This window comes from Passer domesticus, chromosome 3 (genome assembly GCF_036417665.1).
Source record: "Passer domesticus isolate bPasDom1 chromosome 3, bPasDom1.hap1, whole genome shotgun sequence".
Taxonomy (NCBI): domain Eukaryota; kingdom Metazoa; phylum Chordata; class Aves; order Passeriformes; family Passeridae; genus Passer; species Passer domesticus.
The window spans coordinates 97,712,040-97,739,046 of NC_087476.1; the positions used below are offsets into that span (position 1 = coordinate 97,712,040).

At 40.1% G+C, this 27,007-nt stretch overlaps 1 long non-coding RNA gene across 3 annotated transcripts; it reads right to left on the minus strand.

The window, feature by feature from the left end:
• Positions 1-485: 485 nt before the first annotated feature.
• On the minus strand, positions 486-27,007 carry LOC135298205 (uncharacterized). 3 transcript variants are annotated; one of them, XR_010360217.1, is made up of 3 exons: positions 26,824-27,007; positions 21,978-22,089; positions 486-575 (listed from the first exon to the last, which is right to left on the minus strand). It is a non-coding gene; the product is annotated as an uncharacterized LOC135298205 (long non-coding RNA). The 3 variants fall into 3 exon arrangements; XR_010360215.1 differs by lacking the exon at positions 486-575 and adding an exon at positions 4,802-4,878; XR_010360216.1 differs by lacking the exon at positions 486-575 and adding an exon at positions 20,710-20,768.

Sequence of the window (27,007 nt, forward strand, 5' to 3'; positions counted from 1 at the left end):
TTGTGTCCTGGCAGGTTGGAGAGCAGGTGGAGCAGCCCTGGGACCACCTGTCTAGAGAGGTCACTCGTGTCACTGCACAGTCATGCTTCCAACATCCAGCTGCCCTGACACTGGGAGCAGCTCCCAGCCCGGGGTCCCCAAGTCCAGTGCAACTAGAGAGATGAGTAAAGGACCTGAAAGCATTACTTTTGGGAATCACATCCTGAAGGGGAGAAAGTCAAGGTTTATATTTAATGGTGTAAAAAGGACTGTAGTCTAAGCAAGAGAAGGAATATAGCCTAGTAATGGATCTTGTTTTAAAGCTAAAACATATATTATTTCTGTTAAACAAAAAAAAAATATTGCCATAATTGAAAAGTCCTCTACTAAGAATCTCCAAATGCTTTAATCACTACAATGGAGTTAGGCAAAAAGTTTGTCTGTGGATCTGGAATCACTGTACAAGCTTTATTAATTACCTGTGCAACTTGGCAGCAGTAGAGAAGCCCATTGCAGCATCAGTCGTGAAATACTTGCTTACTTACGTGGAAAATTATTAGCATAGTTTTCTTGTTACCTAACAGCAGTCTGAATTCCTGAAAGGGATAAAGGAAGATGATCATCTTCATTCTTTCCAGCTGCACCAAATAAACAGCATTCCTCTTCCATGTTTGTTATTGCTTACAGGCAAAGAGACCCATTTTCTTTATTCAGCTTTGATGCTTATGAAAAATTGGAAATTGTAGGGACACACCCTGCAGCTACCTTCAGCCAGCAAAGGGTTAATTGCAATTGCCCCAATATTTGGCAGTGGAGATGGATGATAAAACCTTATCTTCACTGAAGCAAAAAAATCTCACAAGGATAACAAGCATTGCATTGAAGAAAAGGCAGTTCAATGACCAAGAGCTTCTTAGTTATGGGGAGCTTTGCAGCCTTTACTGTATTTGTATAGTCAAGGCAAGCAACCTTTCCCCACACTTTATTACAAATATAAAGATATCAACTGAAAGTGCTGCACTGTTGATTTTGGCTTGAGAAGCACTAAAGTTTATATTGGTGTCAGGCAGCTCTATTTAAGGCCTAAACATTTGTCTGGTAAAAAACAATATATTGAGTGTCTGGTTGAAGTATTCATAACCTGTCTAGGATAGATCAGAATGTCTAAATCTTAATCTAGAAAATTGTGAATCTGTAGTGGTGTAGCTCCCTATTTACACTTGTGCAACGTGTCTGTAATTACAATGTGCAAATTGCTTTAAGGGTGTAGTGACATTAAGAACATTGAGACATTTGTGGAGCAAAGCCCTTAGGAGACTGAGCTGCTAGAATGAGTTAAACCTCATGCATTTGGGTTGAATGCCTGCTTTACCTTCTGTAAATCGCAAACTTATGGAAACAGCCATTGGAAACAAACACGGAACTGAAATGAAGAACCTGGCTACTCAGGTCTTTATGCCTTATAAATGTAATAATCTGTGATGAGTCTGAATAACACCTGCCTTTGCTCACTCAGATGAGTGCAGATTCACCTCACAGCCTCACCTCACTTCAGCTCATCCTTTTTTTGAGCTGCTGATCTCTTTGAAGTGATAATACTTCTATGGGTCCTGGTCTCCAGAGCAAAGGTACTGTACCAGCTTCAAGAACTTAACTCCTAACTCTCCAGACAGAGAGAGAAAGATAATCAGAGCCTGTTTTGTAGGCTGTAGCTCCATGGGAACTACTGGGTTAAGAAGGATGTTGAGTCAAAGAGAAGAGGTGGAGAAAATACCCATCTCCTCCTGAGTTTTGTCTGCCGTACTCATCTGTTCTCAAATTTTCCAGTGAATGGCTTACATTTTCCTTCCTCTTGGAAGAGCTGCTTTCTTCTGTTTGCCGTCATATAATATTGCAGTCATATAATATGCTGTCTTCAAGGACTAACTTAAGTATTTAATCAGTTTTACCTAAGGCAAGTACTGAGGCTATTAAACAAACTACTGTGATTTAAAACGTGACAGCAACAGCTTTCTATCATATGATGTAAATTGAACTAAGGTTACTTTGATAGTATATGCTCTTACAGTGTAAAAGTAAACCTGGAGTAGTAGAGGAAAAATATACTTTAGCCTTTCATTTAAACATTTAAATTGATTTTATCCATTAATTTAATTATACCAGCATAGTTATACTGACAATCTCCCTAATGGAGTTGTACCTAATGTGTACAAACTAATTAGCTGGCTTAAATAAACTAGAAGACCCAAAGGATTAATTTTCCTTTTTTTTTTTTTTTAATTTCTCCACTAATTTTTCTAATTCTGTTTTAATTGCATCTGTATGACCAGAGGTGTGATTTCATCTTTCATTCTTTCCTCTAAGCTTGAATACCTTCTCTTTTGCTTTCCATGAAAATTGTGATTAGCAGATTCAAGTAGTTTAATGGAAACAAAATAAATTTGTAGCAAATATAGGATAAAAAATTAATATAGATCTTGAAAATGCAGCTCTCCATTCCCATAACAACTGCACTGAAAAAAAAGGGACTGAAAAAACACAAACATATCAAATAACTGGAAGGTTTCTGAGTGAAACCCATCTCAAAAGTAGCAGCCAGGTACCTGTAAAACACATTTTGGCTGGGGAGTACAAAGCAGTACTCATGGTACCCCAGGGATGGACACAGAGTATGAGGGACTGCATGGACATTGCTTCTTCCCATCCCCTGGTACAGAGTGACCTCCCCAGTGGCCTGTGCCCTTGGAGGGAGCAAAGTGGGGTAATAGAAATCTTGGGTCAAGCCCAAGCAATCACATTTTCTTGCTTCAAATATTTGCCTTCTTATTCCTATCGCTCTAAGTAAAACACATCCTGAAGTACCTTGAAGATTTCTGTGGGCTTACTATTGTCATCTTTGGGAAGGAAAGAGGCATGATTCCTGACCAATATGTGCTGTGCCAGCAGATATCCAAGGGGGTGACTCAATTATTTCCCAAGCAAAGTGCCAATGTCAGTGCAATTAATAGGTGGTTCACAATATGTGAATGTATGCCTGTTCTACTACTGTAAACATGTCCTCACTAGGCCTTAGTATGGGATATGCCCTAAGTAACACCTACAATAATGTCATCTGGAAGCTATTTGCCAGATTCGGGCAGAAGCTGAAATTGACTCAGATCCCACTGCTGCTGAAAGCAGAGGGTAGCCCCACCTCTGCCTGTTCTGTGGGCCACAGTGATGCTCAGGAGGGGATGCTCAAAAATCAGTTTTATCAATAAAAAGCTTCTGTTTCTTCTTCAACTGACTGGCCTGGCTGTCCGTGTGGATGCAGCACATAATGTGTAGTGGCAGCACATAGGAAGGGACAGAACTGCATAAAGTGCAGCATCAAACCTAATTAAGATAATTGGGGAAGTAAAACTTAAGTCAACAATTAATGTCGACCAGTGAATGAATATGAGCAAATTCACTTCTATTCATGACAATTATCCATGCAGAAAGACAAAAATGTGTCAGACAGATATGTCAGTTACAGCAAAGAAATGGTTCAGCTCTAGTTAATTCAGATTGAGAAAGAAGTGATAAGACACATTAACCCTTGAATTAATGAACAGAATGTTTTGATTTTAGTTTGGTTGGAGCAGAAACAGAAACACTTAAGCTGCTTTTTTTAAAAAAATTTTTGAATTCAGCTCAAGATGTGGGCGGTAACAAAGCATCAGAAAGGTTGCGATTGATTTGGAGCATATGGCAAAACTCTTTGTCAAGGAAAAGAGGGGGGAGAGTTTTGTTTGCTGGAAGAAAAAGAAAAGAAGACCAAAAAAAAAAAAGAAAAAGAGAAGACCAAAGCAATTCAATCTGCAGAGTGTGAAATGCATTAGGAAGGTAGGAGTGTTGCACAGCTGAATGCTGTGCTGTCACTGCCAGACACTTCTGCTGGCTCCCAGTCCTGGAGCTCTGAAAGAGGTCTGGCGGTCCCAGCTCCATGTTGGTCACTGCCACAGCCCAAAGCTGTGGGGACAGGAGCATATTGACCCAGCCCAGCGTAGACATAGAGGGACAGAAGGAGGGTTTGTAGGCATTTTGAGACAAAAGGGAAAAAAGCTTAAGTATTTTGAAACAGAAATGCAGGCAATATATACCTTATTCAGACATGGATGGCATTCACATCTGAAAACTGCACATTTGTAGTTAAAAAATCCAAAGTTTCTCCTGTGTTCCCAGATTCCTGCATTCCTAACACTGCTTCTGCCACCGCGGAGGTCTTAGCAGCAGTCCCCTTCCCCACACACTATCATCACTTCAGGAATCAAGACAGCGTGGTAGGAAATGAAGGCCTGCTTTGTTTTAACTCTTACCATCTACCAGAGCATGCCTAGTCACAGGCTCTAGTCTTGCTTCTAGTGAAAGAAGATAATTGACATATTTTCTCTGTTTTGAGAACGAAGAACGATCTGAGAGATATAAAAGTGAAAGCTACTCTGTAAAGCTTTCTAAAACTGCTACATAGAATTTACACTACAGTTGGGAAACCACTGTGCTTTGTGAGATAAATTAAAATTTGGTTGCAAGTGAAGCCACAGAGATGAACCCATGGACTACTGAACCCAAAGCAAATTTTATTGCTTTCAGTGGACTGCTTTCAACTTCAGCTGACTGGGAATGAATGGAGTCCAAACTCCCACTGTCATGTAGGCTTTGTGGTCTGTGATCAAACGTGCTGTCAGTGGAAAGCACACTGATGGTCGGTCTTTCTCCATTCATTTTGTGCCTGCATTGCCCACACAAAATCGATACAATTAATTCAGATATCATTGAAGTTACAATCAACAGTCCAAGTGCTGATCACAGTGCATGAGAGGTAGATCATAACTTGGAAACCAGTGCATGGTCCAACAAAATAGCATAGGAGGAAACCTGGAAGAAGAGGGACAGATGTCAGCTGCAGTTTGTGAAGAGATGCCAGATGTGAGATGTTAGGAAGCCCACATTTACGCCCTTTTGACTCTTTCATGAAGGCTTTGTGCTCCAGCTAATGGGTTGGAAAGTTGTTACTGTGGACCCTTTGATGCTTGAAACTCTCTCTGCCCACTTCATCCACAAAAAACTTAATCTTTACTTAATCTTTCTTTGGATTAAAATGTTTGGTGCTGTAAAGCGTTACATAAAATGTTTTGAGGAATTCATACTTATGAATTAATAGAAATTTATCACACAAGAGAGTGTAACAATTCTCTTGTCCAACTTCTGTAAAATCCAGCTGAAAAAATTCATCTTAGTGCAATCAATTTATGTTCTACTTAAGCCTGTGGACCTCTTTCTATAACGTAATGATACATTATAAAAATGTATTCAGAAAACAGAAATTTCAATTTTTCCCAGTGTAGATACAACCTGGTAGGGAGTTATTTCTGTAGGACAATAGTTTCTTAGCTTCTTATCTGGGGAGTAAAGATAAAGACAGGTACTGTAATTCAAAAAAGCCAAACAGACAATTGTTTTTTTTTTCACTTTCTTCCTGGTTTTTGTGGGGTTGTTTGTTTGTTTGTTTTTGTTTTTTTGGGGGGGGGGTGTTTTGTTTTGTTTTGCTTTTTTTTGGGGGGGGAGGGTTTTTTTTTTTTTTTTTTTGTTGTTGTTGTTGTTGTTGTTGGGTTGTTTTTTTTTTTTTTCCAGTTTGACTGAACAAAATTATTCCCTGGCATCCAGATACACCTCAGAATCTCAGATTAAAAGTTTGTAGCAGTGAAGCAGGCTCTTACTCTGCTCCACTTACAATGGAGAAAGTTGGGAAAACAGCTGTACTTTCTGTTTTGATACTAGCAGAGGGGTCCTTAAAATGAAGTCTGTAACCAGCCTTTATTATATCAAGATGTGGTAGAATTTAATCTTTTGAAGAACTTCAGTTGGTGACCAACTCTCTGCAGGGCTTTAAAATGTATTTTTCCTTTGTAATATGATAAATTGGAAAGAAATTGTGAGTTCTGATAACCCTGTAGTGTGTTCAGAGTTGTCTTGAGAGGTTTTGGTGTCTGTTGTGAGTGTTGCTTCTTTATTGTACTGGAGACAGAGTGGGCAAAAAAGCAAAGTCGTGTGGACATGCACATATTTCTTTTCTATCCATATGCTTAATTTGTTTAGTCCTTTTCCTCAGTGGATCTCATAGTACTATACCAGGAATAATCCATTCCAGGTCTCAGACTGAAATGCATCCTCAGTGGAGGAAGAGAGGAGAATGTAAATGTGGGGCAGTGCTTTCAGGGGTTCACCCCAGGATCTTGGCAGAGAGCTCATCCAAGGATGCTCAGCATTAATAATAGACCAGAGAATAAATCCCTGGAAGCCTAGCTCCTGGTCTTTTGCTCTAACCTCAAACTTATATGTTTACTGAGAACAAATTTCTATTACTTCCTTAGCAATTTCTACATTATAATCTTAGATTTTGCTTCCCTGTTTGTTACATGCCCACAAAAGCTAGAAGACACATGAGGACTTAAATGTTCTCTTAAGTGCTAATGAAAAACTGAAATGTGAGGAGCACAGCTCTCCAGGGGTATTACTATCTTATGGCAGACTTCTCTTGGAAATGGCAATGCTGATGAGTGCCCTTTAATGGCAGGTACTTCTCAATATTACCTGCATCCCTGACAGACTTAAATAAATAAATACAAACCGTTTTTAAACTTCCTTGGTATCTTAGTTGTTCAAGAGGCTGACACCTGCAATTGTAAATAACCAATGTGCCCACAGGGAAAACACCGTGTCAGTTTGCTTTTCTGTATTTGTAGAGCACCTTTATACCCCAGCGGTATGCAAATACCCAGTTGCATCACGTTGCCTATAACTTCATGTGTAATACCAACAGCCTGAGCCCAGGTAGATCATTCAGCTGAGCAAAGTGTCCTGCTCACGGTGACTCACAAGAAAGAGGCCTACAACAAGCAGCCAGGTGATGGATACACAGCAAAACGTGAGGCTGTTTTTATTTTTCTGAGCAGTTGGCTTCTTACTTCTGTAGCTCACAGAACTTCCAAAGTGCTCACTGACATACAAAACTACAATTCCTTTGACTTAAAAGCAATTTCTGGTAAAGCAGGGTGAACTCTAAAATAGTGTACTGTCATGAATGAGGTACATTTAATCCTCTTTTGTATTTCATCCTCTTTTGAATGATGAAACACATAAAAACATTTTTTAATATAAAACTGATGCATGCTTTCATGAGGCAAATGATTGAACACTCTTTTCCAGGCAATAGTGCTGAGAAATGTTTTGCCATAGATGTATTGGGTATTAGGTTTTTTCAGGAAAAAGATAATAGCAGAAAAAGAATATCTCTTAGCCTCAAACCTTATTAATTAAAATTCCTGTGTACATCTAGTTCAAAGGGTGTTCTGAGTTCTTCCTTTTAATCCTTGCAATTACAAGGACGAACCTTTGATGATTTAACATCTCACATCTCAGCTTTCTGCCTCATTTTAGCACTTCTAGAGTGGGAGACGGCTCCCACGTCGGGGATGTTCCTAAATTCATTGACAGATCTTATAGTCACTGAGAAAAAGCATCAGTAATACAGAGTTAAAACAATCCCCTGGTATTTCATGCCTTTCAAGTCAGTTTCAGATCTAGCACCTACATCTGAAAATATGGGAAATAAAGGATTAAAGGACATATCTGAAACCTTGACACTCGCCCTACCCTGTGAATAGCACTGGAATGATGTGCAAACTATCCAGCTACCTTGCCTGTGTAAAGGCGTGATTAGCCAGAAGGATTAGTCACAGCAGCTCAGCAAAGCTGATTCATGTTAAAAGCTGATGTGGATGGACCATTCCCACCTGTGAATGGAGGAAAAAATTCCTTGCCAGGTCCTTCACTGGAACAAAAGAGGGTTTCTTGTAGCTTCAAGAGCTCCTACACACCTCATTTAAGGGCTGCATTGAATCGGTTCCATAAGTGAGGGTGCCAGTAGCTCTCTGTGCAGAAGCTTAATGGCAGGTGAGTGTAGGGCTGGATGAGTCAAAGAAATAAAGGCAGGAAGACTACAAAAAAGGAGCAAAGGGCTTATCAAACGTGAGTGATCTGGTGTTCTAGGGGTGAGGTGCGTCAGGAATTTGGCTGCAGGGCAGATGTAGCCACCCCCCTGCAGAGTTCAAAGCCACCCTTCGGTATGGGAGCGATTCCCGGAGCCGAGGTGCACAAGCCAGGCAGGGTAAAGGTTGCCTGAACATGTACTTTAATTCTTCCTTTCTAGTGTTCAGAAACTTCTATTTTTCTAACTTGATTATTTCTAAAAAGACCTGGGACTTCATCGCATCTTAGCTATGCTTCAAGAAAACTATTTGAAGCTTCATTTTCCATCCTTACTCCTTTTCTCTAAGGGAAGAGAGAAACACGGTTGACAAGGGTTAGAAATCCTTTAGGAAGTCGCAGCTATCGCAGTTTTGCAGGAGAGGTGCTATGGCAACTAGTTAAATATAAAGGAGGCTGTATGATCTCCAAGTGATTCTTCTGTTATTTATAGAAATGGGGGCTGAAATATTTGGGGTGGCTGATATGGATTCTCTTAAAGAAACATGCACTGGATGGGATAACTATTATATTCCTTGAAAACTTGGAGCTGTACCCTGCACCAGCAGCCCGTGCAAGTACATCCCTATTTCAAGTAAGATTTTGGCCCCCCCATATCTTTTCTGTGTGTCTGGCTTTCAGGGCTCCAGCCAGGGACAGGGAGAACTAATTAGGATTTCCATCCAGGTATGTATCAGAGGTCTGTACAGTCCACCAGTAGCTCAGGTGAAGAATACAAGTGTGAACAGATTTAATACGTTATTGCTATACACCTAATCCTAGTCTTCTCTCTCTCTCTCCATGCACTTCTTTTCTGCCTGTGCTATTCTGGTCTTTCCATTTCTTCCCATTTATGTCCTTTATCACATACTTCATCCCCTTAGTTCCAGCTATGCTTAAATCCTCTCTTTCCTTGAAGTCGTAAAATCATGCACTTTTCCCATTTGATGCAATCTCTCTGTAGTGCCTGGCAAATAAGACCATGTGAAATAAGATTGCACAGCGTAGCACACTGATTTTTTGGTGTAGTCCATTCTCCCCAGCAGTAGGAATTTTCTCTTGGGCACGCAGCACACTACTGCTGCTCTACTACTACTCTAATGTCATTGTGATTTCCAATAATAACAAGAATTATCACCTTATTTTTCCAGAACTTGAATGCTAAATGTTCCAACTTTATAGTGGCAGAGAGAATATTTTTAAGATTTATCTGGAGGAATAAAGTGAATACTAGAAAATGATGCTACAAAAGAGCTTAATTTAAGTAAAGTACTAGAAACAACAGGATAAAATTAACTTTATATAAATGATAAATAAATAATATCTGAGGGTCACTTAAGTTCAGCTGAGGGGTTCAAATGTGGGGTGATGCAGGGCCTTATTAGACCAAACAGTTAATTTTTCAGAAATGCTGACCTTTACCCAGCTAGATTTTGAAAAAGAATATTTGACTGTGCAGAAGGTTATTAGAGTTGGTTAATTATCTTCCAGTGCATTTGTAGAATATGATAAGCATGTGAATTTGGGACGCCCCTATAAAATGGATGACTGCTACTAAAAAAAAGTTCAGTGACTTCCTCTAAATGAACAGTGAGGGCAAGCCAATGACCTCTGCCATGAACTAAGTCTCTCTTCTCTCACCTTTCTGTTTTCTTTTCCATCATGAAACACCTCCCCTTCTGTTCATAATACTGGTGTCTCTCCTACTACACCTTTCCCAGAAGTTTGTTTCTATAACATAAACTACCAAATATAAGCTTGTAAAGTAGTAGAAAAGTACTTGGATATTCTCTTTCTCTTAACTGTCCAGCTGAAAAGTGTCACTGTTGTTCTACTATTCCCTTCCCTCCATTTAATTTGTTTCTTTCACCAGTTGTCTGACATCTAACATTTTAGGCACCTCCCTTCCAGACATACAGCTGACCTCATCTGAGGACACAAACACATCTAGTGAATGAAGGGGGTTATTTATAATAGTGAACAACCAACAGCATTGCTCTTACCCTTGATTCAAGAGACAGAAACTGTGCCTGATAAGGATGCAAAAGAAAATAGCTCTCATACAGATTCTAATGTTCTGCTTTTGACAGTCACCTGTGAAATGGCTGTTCCTGACAAAGTCTGGACCTCTCTGCTCTGCAGACCAGATGTGGAGGCAACCTGAGGGTGTTGTGGGTCAGAAATGTAGTTTACATATGAAGACATGTAAAACTGGTACTCAAATCCTGGCAGTTAATCAGGATGGTCAGAAAGGAAAAGCTCAGGCAGGCACAACTCAAGTGTGATGATTCTTATTCCCAGTAAAGCTCAAAGAATTTACTAGTGATTACTGTGTTCCCAGAAGCAGATAAATAGCTGCAACATGACAATGCCTGGACAAATGAAAAAGCCTCACCCAAGGTGGACGTTGTTCACAGTCATTTCTTGCTGTGCATGTGAGTAGTTCTTGTAACTTGACTTAACAACTTGTAACTTGACTATCATTTCTGTATTAGACCTTTGCTCCCATCCTATCTCCATACTTCAGTTTAAGCTCACAGCACTCCTGTAGGACACACCAACACTGTTCTTCCTTTTGCAGAGGAGAAAATAAGGCATTGAGACATCATTTTCAGATAGCTTTGATGTGCAAGCAATAAAAGAATGAATTGGGGTTTTCCAGATACATAATTTCTAGTCCAGCTGTTTCTTCCACAGTGACTTCTCCTTCCCCTGTTTAAGTGTTGTATCTTCCCTGGGTATCTTCCCATCATCCTAGATGACCTATCTCAAAGCAGGATTGGGAGCATCTGAAATACGGTGTCTGGTTTCTCAACTATCTGAGAAGGCCCTTTCTGAAAAGGTTCAAAGAACTGTGATATTCAGTTCCTGCATGTGTATGCCCACCTCCAGAGAGGTCCGAAGTGCTAGGCGGGGTGCCCCACAAAACAAGCAGGCAAGGGCAGATGTTTATACTTGATGCTGACAACAGGCACCTCAATATTCAGGGCACTGAGCCAGGCAACATGATCTGCTGAAGAAAGGTTTTTGTTTGAAGTTCTCAGTTCTCCCTCTAGCCTCCGTGAAGTAGTTTAACTCGGAGATGGAGGTGGGTGCTTTGGTGAGGCAGAAACCGAAACCAGCACATGAGCATGGACATCTCAGTCATGCCGCTGAATGAAGGCAAACAAGGTGGAAGAACAGCCCATTCCAGTGGCCCTCCTCAGCCCCAGGGGCATTGAACCCAGGGCTCCCTCTCTGCAGCACAGCCATTCCTGGCCATTCCTGGTGGACACCTCCTACTCCTCTTTGGAGGATAAGGGGTCAGGACTACACAACTCACGTGACAAGGATCAGTGGGACAAGAGAGACACAGAATGTCACCACAGTGTCTGGGGACTCAGGGAGCAGGGGAGGACCTGCATCTCCTATGCCATGGTTGGGTACATACTTTGTGTTGCTGATCTATTCTATGGATACAAGAGCGAAACTCAGCTTCTCGGTCCAAGCTATGTGTCCTGAGGCAGTTTAGATGAGATTTGAGTTACTTGCCTCAAGTAGTTGGGAAATTGTCTTAAATTGCACTTCATGTGGTTAAATGCTGTTATGGATTGTGCTGTCAGTTGCTGTAATTAAGAAATTAATTCAGTGATAGGTAGAAGATCTGGTTTCTGTTTTTTCTTTTGTCACAGATTTTCAGCATGACCTTGGCAATCAAATCAATTAAGGTCAAGTAACAGTGAACTCAGTGTTTTATGCATTGGCTAATAGAAGAAATTGGAATGTATCTGCGCCTGATTTGTGGATTCCAGCATTTATCCATTCCTTATACACATAAATCACACAAGTTTACTTATTTTCTTGTATTTTGTGAACATGCTGACTGAACAGGATAGTTTATCCTGGAGGTAAATATAGATTATGATATTTCTGTACATTATAGGTAGTGAAATAAGGTTTGCAAAGCAATCGGAGACTCTCACGTGCATCAAATTGTGTGTAGATGCATATACTTAATGCCCTTACCTTAGTTAATAATTTTTAATCTTCTGAAGCTTCACAAAATATGTCAATATTTGGAATGGATGCTACCTTAGGCAAGAAGTTTACAATCTATATCAATCTCTGTTTCTGAATTTGTTCCAGGAGGATCTGGGGCAACCATTACTTCAGACAAATATTTTGATTATGGAAATGTCTTAATCTAACCTCTGTGATGAGACATCCTCATAGACAGTGACACCACTTAAGACATAGTAATGTATCAACAATATAATTAATAATTAATGTTCTATTTATATTTGGGTAATGTTTACAAATACAGTTTACAAACACAGCAAGACCCAAGTCTGCTGTACAAATACACACAAACATGCTTACTGTCCCAAAGAGCTTAAAATCTAAATCAGGGGTGGAAAAGCCATTTTCAGGCTCTGGAAAAAGGAAAAATATCAAACTAGTGACAATAAAAGATTCTGCAAAGCTATTCATCTACACTGTAACAGGGAACTCATGGCTTCTCTGCAAGGGAAATCTACTCTAATGTAACTTGAAGAGATTTTAAACAATGTAAGAGGTTATGCAGATACTCCTATTTCAGAATATTAGTGGCTAATTTAAGTGTAGATAAAGATTTGCCTAAGTGTTTGTCTACATGGTATATATTTTTCTCATTATCATAATGTAATTAGCTAATGAAAAAATAGATGCCATTTCCTCATGCAGATGTCCAGAGGGAACACAGAGGTTGGCAATTATGCAGTCAATGCGGGGAAGGAATATTGGCACACTCAGTTATTCTCTGGAGACTTGCTAGCACAGTATGCACACTTAACTCGGATACCTACTTTTAGGCATTCCATGCTTCCATGTCTTTCCAGATGTCTTCTCTCCTTCTGCTCAGAGATTGTGTCCAGGAGCCCAGTAGCCCAGTTATTACAGTAGTACCACCCTGCCTGGACTGTCTGACAAGAAAGCCCAAAGAAACTTCCATTGATTTTGTGCAGATCAAAGTTACAGTGTTTGTGCAGTATGTCCTGCGAGCCTCACTGTACTGGATGTTCATGCACTTCATGGCATGAATATACTTCTGTTAGGGAACTTACACAAAAAAGAAAGGTAGCCCTCCCTAAACTAGAAAACTAGAATATGTACTGCCCACACTACCTTTTTTTTAATAGTAGAAAAGTGTCTCTTCAGTTTACAACGTTGAATTATTCAAATCACACACAGTTAACTGGAGAGAAAAAATTATACATGAAGTGTCTGAATGGTGATTATGTTCCTCTTCACATGGGGAAGGAGGGGGATTAAGTAAATCCCCATCACAGTTTTCTTCTTATTGGACAAGTCAATCGAGAGCAAAGGGAATAATTGGAGTTGCAGTCTTGAACTGCAGCAGTGATTTTTGCTGGTGCTCATCTGTCAAAGCTGCAATGGCAATGTCCACATCGGTTGAATCACACTGACATAAATTCACTTCTCAAGTTAAATTGAGTTTTTCAGGCTATAATTATGCTGTCATATAAAACCCATTACTATTTAGTGGATGAAACTAGGGGAATCTCATAGTGCATATGATCCACCCAGGTCTTTTCAAACTGACACAAATTGATGTGGCCTCAGCTCACCCTCAAATGAATATTGCAAATTCAGATGGCTCAAGGAGATGGGAAGATCAGAGCACTGGCAACGTTGAGACAGGATATCACATGAGAGCCCAGAGCCAAGGACAGCTCCAGCACAGCAGTAACTGCCCCAATGCTGGTGTGCCAATAAATGCTTCAGATTCCTTGTAGGTAAGCAGCCTGTACCCACGACATGCCCGAGTGAAGAAGGGCTGCAGACAAATAAAAAACATGTGCTGGTAATAGAACAGCAGGGATTAAACTTTGCCTCAGGTGTCTGCATTTAAGACCACTGTTTTCAGTGCAGTTGCCCTGGGTTGGTGCCTGTGTCACAGGGCAGGGGGCTGTGGGAGCTGTTGTTGCTGGAGGGCTTTCAGCCAAGACACATCTGGATACCTGCAGACATAGATGGAATTATTCCTGCTCAGATTGTGTTTTCCCCAGGACTCACTCTGAGCCCCCAGCAACTTCCTCCACCATGTAACCCCACATCTCTGATATGCTCATGGTTTCTCCACTTCTACAGTCAGGCTCCATCTCTTCCACATTCCCACCTTCAACCCCCTGGCCTGCCAGCTTGGCTCTGTCCTGCCTTGCTCCTGCATCTGCAGTGAGATGCTGAGAATGGCTGCCTTGCTCTGCACAGTGCTTAGCAGTGTGGGATAGCTGACTTGTGGCATCTTGCTACATCCAGGTCTGGGCCCAGATCCCAGAGATGTTATTTACAAACATGTAATTGTTCACAAGGAATCTCAGATGCACTCTGGACCAGGAGATTAAATTCCAGATGGCTGTGATTAGACTTGTAGAGTGGCAGGGTTTGCCAGTTTATATGTTATTCACCTATATTTCTTGTGGACCTCAGCAAGTGTCTTGAACATTTAATCTCCACACAGTCATCTGGAGATGCTAAATGAGGAATCTCTGTACTGCTCCATTATTTACTGTACACGTGCCCTAGGATAAGTGAAATTAAAATATGTGTTGCAGAACCAAAAGCCCGAACACAGTCATTCTGAGGAGACAAACATATTTATAGGTAGCTATCCGAGAATGTCATTGCTCAGTTTTACTGTAGACTTTGGCTAGAAGAAATCCAATCTTTATGAAGTGCAAAGCACCAAGAAATGAAAAAACAGGGACTAGAAAATCTGGAGGTATTCTGCACAGTTCCAGATTTGTATAAAGATTGTTAATAGTTTGACCTTCTGATTGCATATTAGAAATGTCAGGGTCCTGACCAGTACTGTCTATACTGCTTAAGTCCAGGAAAAGCCCTGCAACCTTGCCTTGCAAGATTGAAACAATATATATCTTGTCCCCACCACCCATTGCACAGCTAGGGACCTTCAGCCAACACACTTAATTAATGTTTCAATGGCCTTCCACAAAAAGAACTCAAACATCAAGCCTCAAGCCCTCTCCATGAGGCAACAAAATATTTTTGATATATGCATAACCCAGGGTCATGATTAACTAACACAGTTAACAAACTGCTACTTGCCCCTTTGGACATTAAGAATGGTGAGGCTGGAGTAGCATTAACCAATTACACACCCTCATTGCCAGCTGCACTGAGTATCCTATCCTGGAATTGATCTTCCAAAATGCGTTTATACTTCTCTGGACTTTTAAGCCCATTTCAGACTGATAGCACAGAAGGATTACATCTGTACTTGTAACAGGGTTGAAATCGGGCATACATATTGTCTTTGTCAGTGTCTGGAAATATTTCCATGTTATGACTATGAACTTCAAACATACTTTTAGGGGAGATACTTCACAATTTAAAATCAAAAACACCTGATGTACTCATTAATAAGAATGAGCCAGATAGTGACTATTAAGGAAACATTTTCCTTAGAGATAAACAGTGATACCTAAAGGAAAGAACAGAGATAAACAGTGATACCTAAAGGAAAGAACAGAGATAAGGAAAGGTGGAAAATAATAAAGTACTCCATAAAGTGAAGCATCAGGAGAAAATATGTTCTTATTTTTCCCTGTTGCTTTCCTCTGCCCAGGAACTGTGTCATTAGTTTGTGCGGTGCTCTGCAAGGCAGAAAGAGATGGTTCCGTGCCTGTTAAACAAGCTGATGCTGACTTGCCTTCCTGACCTCACTGTTCAAAGATGGGCTATTTTAGCTGCCTGAGGTCTCCTGCATACACAGGTGCTGCCTGTTGAGAGACATTGCTGAGGGAGAATTACCTTTCAGAAAGCTCCTCCTGGCAAAGGGTATCCTTTGCCTTTTGAGACATCTTTGGCTTTGAGTAAATTAGAGACACTGATTTGGACTTTTGGACTTGATTTGACTCCAAAGTTTGTCTTGCTTTAGGTTTGCTTGAGAGCTAGTGGCAGTGTAAATAGGAGGAAAACAGGGATCAGTGGCAGATTAGGAAATTAAAAGAATGAAGGACAGGCTTTGAGACCTGTAATCTAAATCCCAGTTAGCAATTCTTCATGCAGTGTAATGCGGTAGCCAGCCTGAGCCTGGCTCCATGGAAAAACTGCTGGTTATTGCCTCCCTTGGGAGAGCTGTGCTGGGAGGCTTTCACCCTGCCTTGTCCCTGGGGGTGGTTTGGGGCTGGTTGTGGCAAAGGTTAAATGACTGCTTTCATGAGCTAGAGAAGAGAGGAATTGGGAAACAAGTGTCCAAGAGCTGTGGAAAAGAAATGAGGACAAAATTGAGAGCAATGGGGAATGTCGGTGGCCAGAGCAATGGTTATAGTTTGAAAATCTGCAGAATAAACTGAGGGGTCCAGGGTGGCCTAAGCAGAAATCTGACTTGGAAGCAGACTAAAGAATAGTGTGATGGTGGTGGTCACTTGCTGTAAAAACATATGGTGCAATGCTGTTCTTATTAATGAAAACATGAAGAACGGGGCAGGAAGAGTCATGATCAGAGAAAATCTTAGGATCAGAGTGATTTCCAAAAAGCAAAGGACAAGGAATCAGTGGCCATATACAATTTCACTCTTACCCAGTACAGCTAATAAACAGTAGTACAGCTAGAGATCTAGTATTTGTGGATGGAAGTCAAGCACGTAACTGTAGACAACTTGCTTTCTTTATTCTAGAAGCTTTGAATTAGTGAATTTGGCTGAACAGCTCTCAGGGTAAACTTTGTGGGCAGGTACACATGCACATGACACAGCAGTGCATCCACCAACCCCAACAACTGAATCTCACAACAGAGTTATGTTAAGAATGGTAATCAATTGCGGTGTCTATGGACAATTTTCCCATCAGGGATAACATCAGAAAAACAGATGGATTTTTACAAGAAGTACAGTGTAATTTTAATGTCAAAACCCCCATTCAGATAGGAAAGTAAAGAAACTGTTAATATAAAAAGCAGTTTCTATAGAATAAGACCTTCAAGCAGGAGTGAATTGCCTTTATAGTGGATTTTAATACCGGTAGGGCTTTTTCTCTTCCTCAGATCTCAGTAAGATCTCAGCTGACAAGGGTGGACTCATTCTGCAAGTAGTATCCACATGGTTTGAAGTTATGGCAGAACAGATTATTAGCTATGGCAAATAGGATGGAAAAATAATTAAATAAAAGAAAAAGTTAATTAAAAAAAGCAAGCAGCTAAATAGTGACAATCAGACAATTTTGCTAGTATTGTCATTGGAAAATCCATGACAACCTTTGCAGTCATGTCTACAAGAGCAAAAGAACACTGCATGTGTAGTAAAATACTCTTTTATTCACAGTATCTTGGTTTAAGCTAGGAAGTTTTAAATGCTTGCTTTTTTTTTTTCTTTTCGAACCGGATGTATTTGTGGCTGTAGAGAAAGCCAGTAGGAGTTTTGAGAACTCTTCTTTAGGTTTGATTTTAAGAAATAACAGGAGCTGAAAAGAACACAGTTCTGCCCAAAGAAGCTACACATTATGGGCTGGATCTGAAATTATATTCAAATCAGTGGATTTTTATAGGTAATGTCTCCCTGTGTGCAAGGAGGAGCAAGAGAAGGCAGACTCCAATATTAACACTCTCAAATGGGTTCTGAAAGAAAGGACAGTGCTCAGAACCACAGAATTACTGAAGGAGTAGGTAGGGAGATATGTTTGAGGTTATACCCACTTTTGTTTATCTCCACTGAAATGTTGGTTTGCATGTGTGCCTTGCATGAAGGAATAGATCAAGATCACTGTAACAAGCAAAGTCTTTGGTGTATGTAGAATATGAGTGTCACACAAGATCAGTTATGTTCCTACCTCTTTTCAAACAGAGGTGGTTGGTGTGACAGGCATAGACTTTATATATGAATATCAGGGGGTGTAAATTGAGAAATGAGATAGTGGCATTGGACAGGATGAAAAAGGTGAGTGCCACAGGATTCTCTGTTGGTATTTGTTGATATTGAGCTACTATGTTCAAACCCACATAATGTCAGGTCTAATCCATGCATATATTTTCTGGAAACTTTGACAAATATTTAGTAATAAAACCAGCCTTCCTTACAATGATATGCCAAATAAACATATAGGCACCAGTGAAGCAAAAACAGTTTATTTTTCTTTTCACAATATTTTTTTCTTTTCTGTGATACTTTCACACTCAGCCACTAAGAAGTGCAGAAGTGCCTATTAAGAAAAGGGATTTTTTTTTTTTTTTTTTAATGCATGGATACAATTAGGGCTCTTAATTCTTATTTAGTTACTAAGTTTCTGAAACTAGTGAAATCTCATGCCTGAAGATGTCCTGGATATTTATTACACTTGGTGTCTAGCTGTGAACCCATGAGTTTAGGCATCCACTTTAAAAAGCAGGTGAACATTTCCTTTGTATTTGTGTCCAGTTTGAATGTCTGTGGCACAGTGAGCAGGTGAAAAGGCAATGATAGTGAGGTGAAGGCACTGCCTCAGGTAGCAGGTTATCTGGATATCTGGATTCAGTGCCCGTATCTGCCAAGCCTTCTTTAAATAAGTTGCATCATTTTTGAGCTTCATTCTTTCCTATCTACAGAACAAGGAAAACAAATCCCAATTTACATTGGCATTGCTTGCATTGCAAGCATTAATTCGTTGCTGTCTGTAAAGGAGATCAACCCTCTGATAAAAGGTGCTAGAGGAATGTCAAGTATGTCTATAATATAAATATGAAAATGGGGATAATGTCAAGGTTTGCCTTGGCTAAATGAAAGGTTCCAATACCAGCTGTAGTCCCTCTGAGAGCTGAAACTGTCTGGTCTTTGGATATGTGGCAGGATATGTGAAATCTGACGAGGGCAGGAATAATATTTAGCACTAGTGAAGATTTTCTTTAAAGGTAAAGTTTCTGTTTCTTAGTAACACAGAGTGTTTTACTGTCCAGCTTGTCATGGTTGTGTGATTTGTGTTGCAAAGAATGTGCTTCATCTCTGCTCTGTATTCCTGTTGGCTTCTGTCACTGTGAGTACATCCAGGTACTCAAGGACCTGTAAGTGGTCCATCACAGTTCAATGGCCCCTTTATTTCTTACTATCAAGTCCCATAAGGTTCTAGTGACAGCCATTAAGTCTTCATGGCATATTATGAAAGCAACATAAAAGGAACATTTAGGAAGAGACTGAGTGAAGCAAACAAATGAGAAGAGAAAATTTCTATTCAAAATTCAGCTCAAATGAGGGTCAATGTAGGACACACAAGTGCACAAGCCAAATGTAAGTAATAATAAAGGGACTGTTTTACAGAAATAGAACATCCAACTTCTGGACAGTGGCTGGAGTCAGCTATACCTCAGACATACGTGATTCTTGGTGTACTAAACAAACCTATTAAACATATACTGTATGGGTTTGTAAATATTAGCAAATGCTGTTCTTAACTGTCAGAATGCAAATTTAGAGGCAAAATTTCTCAAATGGTATGGTCCCATGGGTGAAATAACTAGTAGTGAGAATATGAAGAACAGTAGCTCCTTATTCAGTGGAGTGCTGTTAGCAGGGGCAGGGTAAGGATTCTGAGCATGGACTTGGCCAGCATTTGAGGCCTTCTACTGTTAACCTCACCACTTAGTCCTTCATCATCACACACCGTATTTCCAGTGTGTACCTCCCTTTTGGCATCAGCAATATTTTGTATTGATTCCAGACCATGGAGACTATTTAAGTACCACAAAAAAGCAGAATTGCTTCTTAACTTGGTTACAACTTTTTCCACCAAAACACGTTTTCCAGAAAATAACAATTTTTCTCTGGCAACTCCATAACTACGTTTTTTTTAAATTATTTTCCCTCTGGAGAAACACTGGTACTTTGAAAGCTCTTGGCAGAAGTCTGTCAAGTTGGCTGCCTGGCTAAAGGTGTGACTGCCTGATGGACTCAGAATCTGGCTGAGCTTCTTGCAGAATCAGCCAAGTCCCTTGGCTTCCCTGCTTATAGATGAGCAGGTATTTTGGCTGGCCAGTGGACTGAGTTGTTCCCATTTACTGGAAATTTGGCTGCTGGCATTTTGTCATAAGTATAATCTTAGCAGTCTGGAGTTCTACACAAAGCAGAAGCTGGTGTGGTTGGGGTTTTCCTTCCTGCCACCACTAGTCAACGGTGGTGAATATACAGCACTAAGTGATGCCCTTTTATAAGCTATTGCATCCAAGTAGAAAGGTCTTGATATCACTTTTGATCCAAGTTTGTGTTTCAATCCCTGCCTAACATTGGTGGCAGAAGACTGCAGTGATTTCTGCTGTGGTCTAAAATATGATTTGTTTTCATTAGTTGATTCATTTTTTCCAAGAGTAGCGAAGAAGATAAAAACTATTGTGTGCCCTCCTTTTTTCTGCTCATCTTGTGATCTGCCAACATATTTCAAAAAGTCTCATGGCTTAGATCCTTGACCTTAAGAAAGTATTAGAATGTTTTCCTCATTCCTGATACATGTGAGTGCATGTGATGGTCTTGTCTATTTTTGTTTATATAATGAAACATCAGTGCCCCAAAGGCAATGGTCATTCATCTACTTATGCCAGCATTCTTGGCACTGCCTTGGTATTTTCCAGGCAGTCTTTTTGTGCATCAGCATCAACACATGAGACAGCATGCCTTCTTACATCTTTTTCAAGGGACGTCTTAAAAGCTTTCCTTATTTGTCTTCTCTACACAGTTTTGTTTTTTTTTTAATTTGAATGTAGCTAACAGACAACCAATCTGAAAAAGAATACAGACATCATGTTTTTAGAGACTAGGACCACTGTGTTTCCAATGAATTTGTATAAGAGGTATAACTTTGTATATCTAAAGTGTAAAAATGTTTAATAGCAGTCAGTTTAATACACATTTTACATTCAATTTGTTTTGTCCAGCCTAGCTCAGGAATATCTTTTATATCTCAATAATGTAACTCATATATTCATGTGGACTATTGCATACTGCACACATTCAGTGCAATTACAATTAAACCTTTGGACCATAATCCATCTTCTTGGATTCTCTGAGTTTTCCAGTGTAACATAAAGTATATAAAATAGGCACTCCTTTCTCAAGAGTTGGCAAAGAAATTGCTGGAGCTAGACAAATTTTGAGCAAAGTGTGTTTGGACTATTTGTCCCAATATTGTTTATACATTCAGTTTGAATTCAGTAGATTGTGTCTAGATCCTGGTCTAGATCCTTTGTCTAGATCCTGGTCTTTTTCTTCTTTTACCACAAAGATAAAGGAGGATGTGACAGGTACTGGATTTATGTGAAGTCGGGTGCTTTCTTGGCTGTGAGAAAGCCTAGGTTAGTACCACAACTCCACATTACTGTATTACAAAAGAAGGACCACAGAAAAGTGGCCAGGAATGAGCCTCCACCTATTGTGTGAGAAACTCCCTGGAAGGCTGGGGCTACAAATGTTTGTCCAAAGTGAAAGTGCATCAGCAGATAACTGGAGAATGGCTCTTTGGCCACACGTGCTGATTATGTCAATTTTCTGAAAGGTGAGCAATGGAGACAGAGAATAGGGTTAAATCTGGATAGTTCATGTCCTTTGCAAGGGCCAGAGCTCTTGAGATACTGAATAAAGGGGCAACTGTCTCTCCTAGAGAAGTCTTGAGAACTACTGCTGCTCTACATGTTTATATTTACATTCTGTGAAAATACTTGAAATTAAATATTTTGTATTAGCCAAAACATGACATGTCAAATTAAATAAATTTCTAATAATTTGTTTGGGAAGAAGATTCAGATTCTGAATTTCCACTTTTTATTTGGCTTCCAAGGTACAAAATCAATTATTTGACAGCCATCTGGTAGACGTGTCTGATGAAATTGCTCAGAACAAATTTTACTGAAAATTTTCTGTGTTTATGTAAACATAATTTTCTGTGTTTATGATAACCTAATTGCTAAGTAAATATTTTAACCATTTACCTACCCTTTGGCTCCCCCATTTCTGTAAGGTTTTCAAGTACAACCAAAACATCCAAACACAGTTTGTTCTTTTCTGTGAGGATTTCCATGCTCAATGTGTGGTATCCTTGAAAGACCTGTGAGGAAAACAATCCATGTTTTTATGGATGTTTTCTAAAAATGTAAATATTTTCTCATTGTGTTGCACACCAAGGAGCAGGATATGTGCTATCTTTTTCTTTTCTAAGCACAGAAAATGAAACACGGGTAGGCTGATTGTTGGCTTGACTTTACCTGGCAAAGCACCCAGAAGGGTTTCAAGTCAGAGTTCTCTTATCTTTAGTGAATTGAAGGAGTTAGCAGATAAGGTACAGTAACTGATCACAGTCATGGTCACAGAACTGCAAACTAAGGAGAAAAGTCGATATGTTCTTTAGAAGGTGACTAAAGCTGTCCACACTCAAAGAGTTGTACTTACCCAGCTGAATGGGCAGCAGCTGCTGTTTGTGGGGTGGTAGTTGGAAGCTGAGCAGTGAAACTATTGTACAAACGCATGTTACCCTGATGTTAGGTCTCAGATTCTATACTGAACGAGCAGCAGGAATGAATATGGTCACATTACCAGGAGCACTGGCTGGGAAGTGATGCAACAGCTTTATCAATCCAACAACTGCAAGAAAAGTGGGTAATTCAAGCTTCTATTGGAATGATATCTGCTTCCTCAAACCTATGGTGCTCCACCCACGTTGTAAAGCTGACCATCTGTCCAATGTCCTTGTTTAAAAGACTGACCTCAGGAATTGTTTCAGATAGTTACACAGATTAGCTGAGCAGATGGTTTTAAGTAAACATCCACCCAAGTGGTTAACATGTGCTTATCACCCCAGCAGAGCTAAGTCATGTGCCTGTATTCAGAGTGATCAGAAGACAGTTCCTCTGAGCGGTGCAACTCCTGCAGTGCCAAAAAAAGGTACCAACATAAACTCTGATTTAGTAAAGCATTTAATCCTGTGTTTAGATAGCACTGCAGCAATCAGACTTGAACCTTGAATTAAGAGCCTTGTTCAATAAGAGGAATACAGGAGCTTCCATGAGAAATCGGACTGAACATCCAGCTAGTCCAAGCCCACCTGATGCTGTGGCCAGACAGATGGAAATCCATTTGTCCATCAAAAATGGAAATCTCCATTCTTGATTCTCACTGGTAAACAGAGGGGTCAGAAAGAGACATGGAATTTCTCAGCCCCTTTTTGTCACCGTGTGTCGTCTTGTTGCTGCAAACTTTGAACCTCAGACTTGTTTGTAGTTAAATATGGAATGGGTTTTGAGTAAAGTGAACGTTAGTGAAGGATCACTAATTTGAGTGAAGTGTGCAGTGAAGGGTACTGGGACCCAGGGAAATAAAGGAGGTTTGACTGATATAGTTACTAGAATTGCAGACAAATCAGCTTAACAAGGATGTACAATTTGAGTTCATTTTGCATTGGTCAAATGCATCATCTTTTCAAAGCATTTACATGTCTTGAAAGGCATATACTGAAATTCTAGGTAGGGTTCCAGGCACCTTGAGCTGATTTAAGTTTGGGCAGTCTTGATCTTAACTTTTCCTTTTTCTCCTTCCCAGCCTCATATTCCTTCCTTCTTCCTTGTGCTAAATCTAATGTTTATATGTCTGCAATATGATCTGATTTGTGAGATCACAGAATGGTTTGGCTTGGCAGGGACCTTTAAAGGGCATCTAGTCCAACCCCCCTGCAACGGGCAGGGACATCTTCAGTGAGATCAGGTCGCTCAGAGCTCCAGCTCTTAAATGTTTCCAGGAATGGGGCATCTACCACATTTCCAGGAAACCTTTCCAATGTTTCGCCACCATCATTGTAAATACCTTCTTCCACATATCTAATCTAAATTGACCCTCCTTCAGTTTAAAACCAAGACCCCTTTTCCTATTATGACAGGCCCTGGTAGAATGTTTGTTCCCATCTGCCTTACAGGATCCCTTCAAGATGGTCTGGTTTATAGAGGATGCCTTTTTGAAAGTTTTGGGGTTTTTTTAATTGCCAAGGCCACTTGCAAGTCTGTGGACCATTTATACCCTTTCTCCCTGATAAATGGAATGTAAAAGCTTCATAGACTTTGAATTCACCATCCACAGACAGACATGTGCCTCTCATCTCTTTCACTCTGCTGTGGGAAGATTTAACCTTCTAAAATTCTGTTAGTGGTATATCTAATTAATTTTCTCTTAGTGTTTGGAGCTGCACTGCATATGGTAGCACTGTATCTGCAGAGCCAGCTCTTACAGCCAGGATTAGACCATACATCTGGCAAGAGGCCACAGAGCAGGAGAAGCAGCAAACCTATTTATAATAGGCATTTTGTCCATCAAAAGAATGTCAACAGCCAAATTACTATAACCTGCCTGAACCAGCTCAGCCCTCCTGCAAATGAAAGCCCAGATTGTACTGGGAATGTTTGTTTTGCCATTTTTCAAATACATGAAGAAATCAATGGCATATTCATGGCAGTCAGTAGAGCAAGTAGTTATTTTAGATGGACAGTCCCCAAACCCTTACTGCTGGCACTAAGAGACTGCACTTCTGGCTGGTATCAGCATTAATCCTATCTGGGTAAACCCAGATTTGCCTGAGTCACAAATTTAAGCTGTATCAGCTGCCATGCTTTCATCTATTAGTTTCAGGAATGTGGTTTCTGCACCAGATCCATCTGGAAATTACCTCCTCAAGACAGATTGCTTGTCAGTATCTCCTTAGGGCTTGTCTTCAGTGCTGAACTCTGCTTTTTCTATCCTTTTTTTTTAACCTTGGGGTAGCTGATGTACATCAACTTTCTGAAGATGAAAGGTAAAGAATACCTGCAGCCACAAGAACAGATGCAGTGGGACAGGAGAGAGATGCTGGCTGTGGGTTAGAACCTAAGTACAGTAGGACTTCATAACCTTAGGTACACCTAGGAGTTGTCTACCCTGTCATTTCATTCCTGCTGGCAGACCTGCTGGACAAGTGACTTTGGGGATAAGACTGTGCAATGTGCATGAGAAACACTGATTTATTATTTTTTTTTTAATTTTTAACCATTATTTTGGAGGCCAAACTGTTCCATTTTGATCTATTAAAAATTCAGTTTTCTACTTTTCACACAGTTTCACACACAGGTTAGTCTTTGTTTTCAACTACATTAAGGTCCTTCTGTACCTTTACCTCGATCATTTTATTGCATGATAGCACTTTTTTATTGACAGGGAAGTAGCTTGTTGTTGTTAATATTTTCAAGGTGGTGCACTGGAAAGGAATATTGACTGGAGAAGCATTGTCCAGCTGTCCCAGAACCTGGAACAGAATCCCAAAACTTCACAGGCAGATATATAGGGTTGGTGTGGTCAGGCAGCTAGATCCATCTGCAAGCCCTGAAACATGTGGTTACATTCCCCTAGCAAGACACAGAAAGAGGCTATTCTATGAATTTCTTATGTAGATATTTAGATGTTTTTCTGTTCAAATCATCTTCCCTCCTCATGGAAAATACTTGCTTCTTGAAAGCTAGGATTAATAGTAAATCTTTTGTTACTCACATTACAAGGCGAGGTCTGCAAATTTAGCCAAGAATATATAATGATGATGATATAACTTTGTGTCTCAGAATTGGAAATGATGCCACCATGTCCAACGAAGGCAGAAGATTAAAGTATTTAATCTCCTTGGTTATATTAAATTATCAGATTGATGAAAGAGGCAGGGAAGGAAAATTAAGATCATGAAGCTGTCTTAAGCCATGCTAACGTTTTGCTTACTCGGTGTATTGACACTGCCAGAAGCTACATCCTCATTCCTAACTTTTTATGAGTCTACATATTATAGGATAGTTTAACAGCTAGGTTTTTCAGCCTGCATGTTTGCAGTTCTCTCTCTGAGTTCAGTTTCACTTTGCATGCCGTCTGTCTCCCTTCCACGCCCTGCTCCTTCCCCTCAGTAAGAGATGCAAATACCAGATAACTGACAGTTCAAGAGCCTGTGATCACCACTGGCTTTCATGGTTGGAGATCATTATTAAATGAGACATGTGAAATCCTCAGGCATGGAAAAAGTGCAGCTAGCTTAGAGTTCAGGGTTCTCCAGAGAACTTGTGCCTGGAGACCTGACATGGCTTAAATGCTGAAGCTCCTGTCATTTCTGAGTGTGAATGTGACCTCAAAGTGATCACTGCTCCTAACCTGCAGCTGGGCAAGTTTAAACAGTCCTGGTCAGAAGTGTGAGTTCTCACTTTGATCTCTCTGAACTGTTAATTGTTTATCCTCAATTAAATATTTACTTTGGACTTGTTTTCTAATCTAGGGCCTTATGCTGCACGATGCAGGTGGAGACTCTTGCCATTTTAAGACCACTGATATAATTTTTCAAGATAAGCTTTAGTGTCTTACAAAAAGTCTGAGGTTCCTGAACATGCAAGTAATTTCTAAAAGGAGTCTTGAACTTATGAGTCACTTTACAGAAAAGAAAACTATAATGGTTAGACAGAATTCACCCTGATATATAGGAAGTTATGAGTAGATTTAAGGATTTAGCTTAAGCCAGTAGGCAATTAACTAAAGCTAAATCAACACAGAAAATACTATGTCTACTCAGATTATATCAGGTTAACATCAGTTTCTCTACAAATATAAGACTTACTTTCCTAATGCCTTTATAGTTGTGTGTATGCAACTTTCCACAAGCAACTACTCTGAGAAGCATGAACATGCCTTTCAGTGACATCATTGTTATAACTCCATACTGCACCCTAAATTAAATAATGATTTGGTGTCATGCATTTAGATGAAAATACTGATGTGGTACAAGATAATCACCCATCACCTCTGGGTATCCTGAAGTTGTTCCCAGCAGAGAGTCCTCATCACATGCAGGCTCCCACGTTCCCAGAAATGGCACTCACAAGGAAACATTTGGACCATTGGTTTTGAGACAACCCATATGGCAAGGCAGGGCTGATAGCAGAGGAACGGGGTGCCTCGGAGGATAAATGTGAGACACCAAGTCA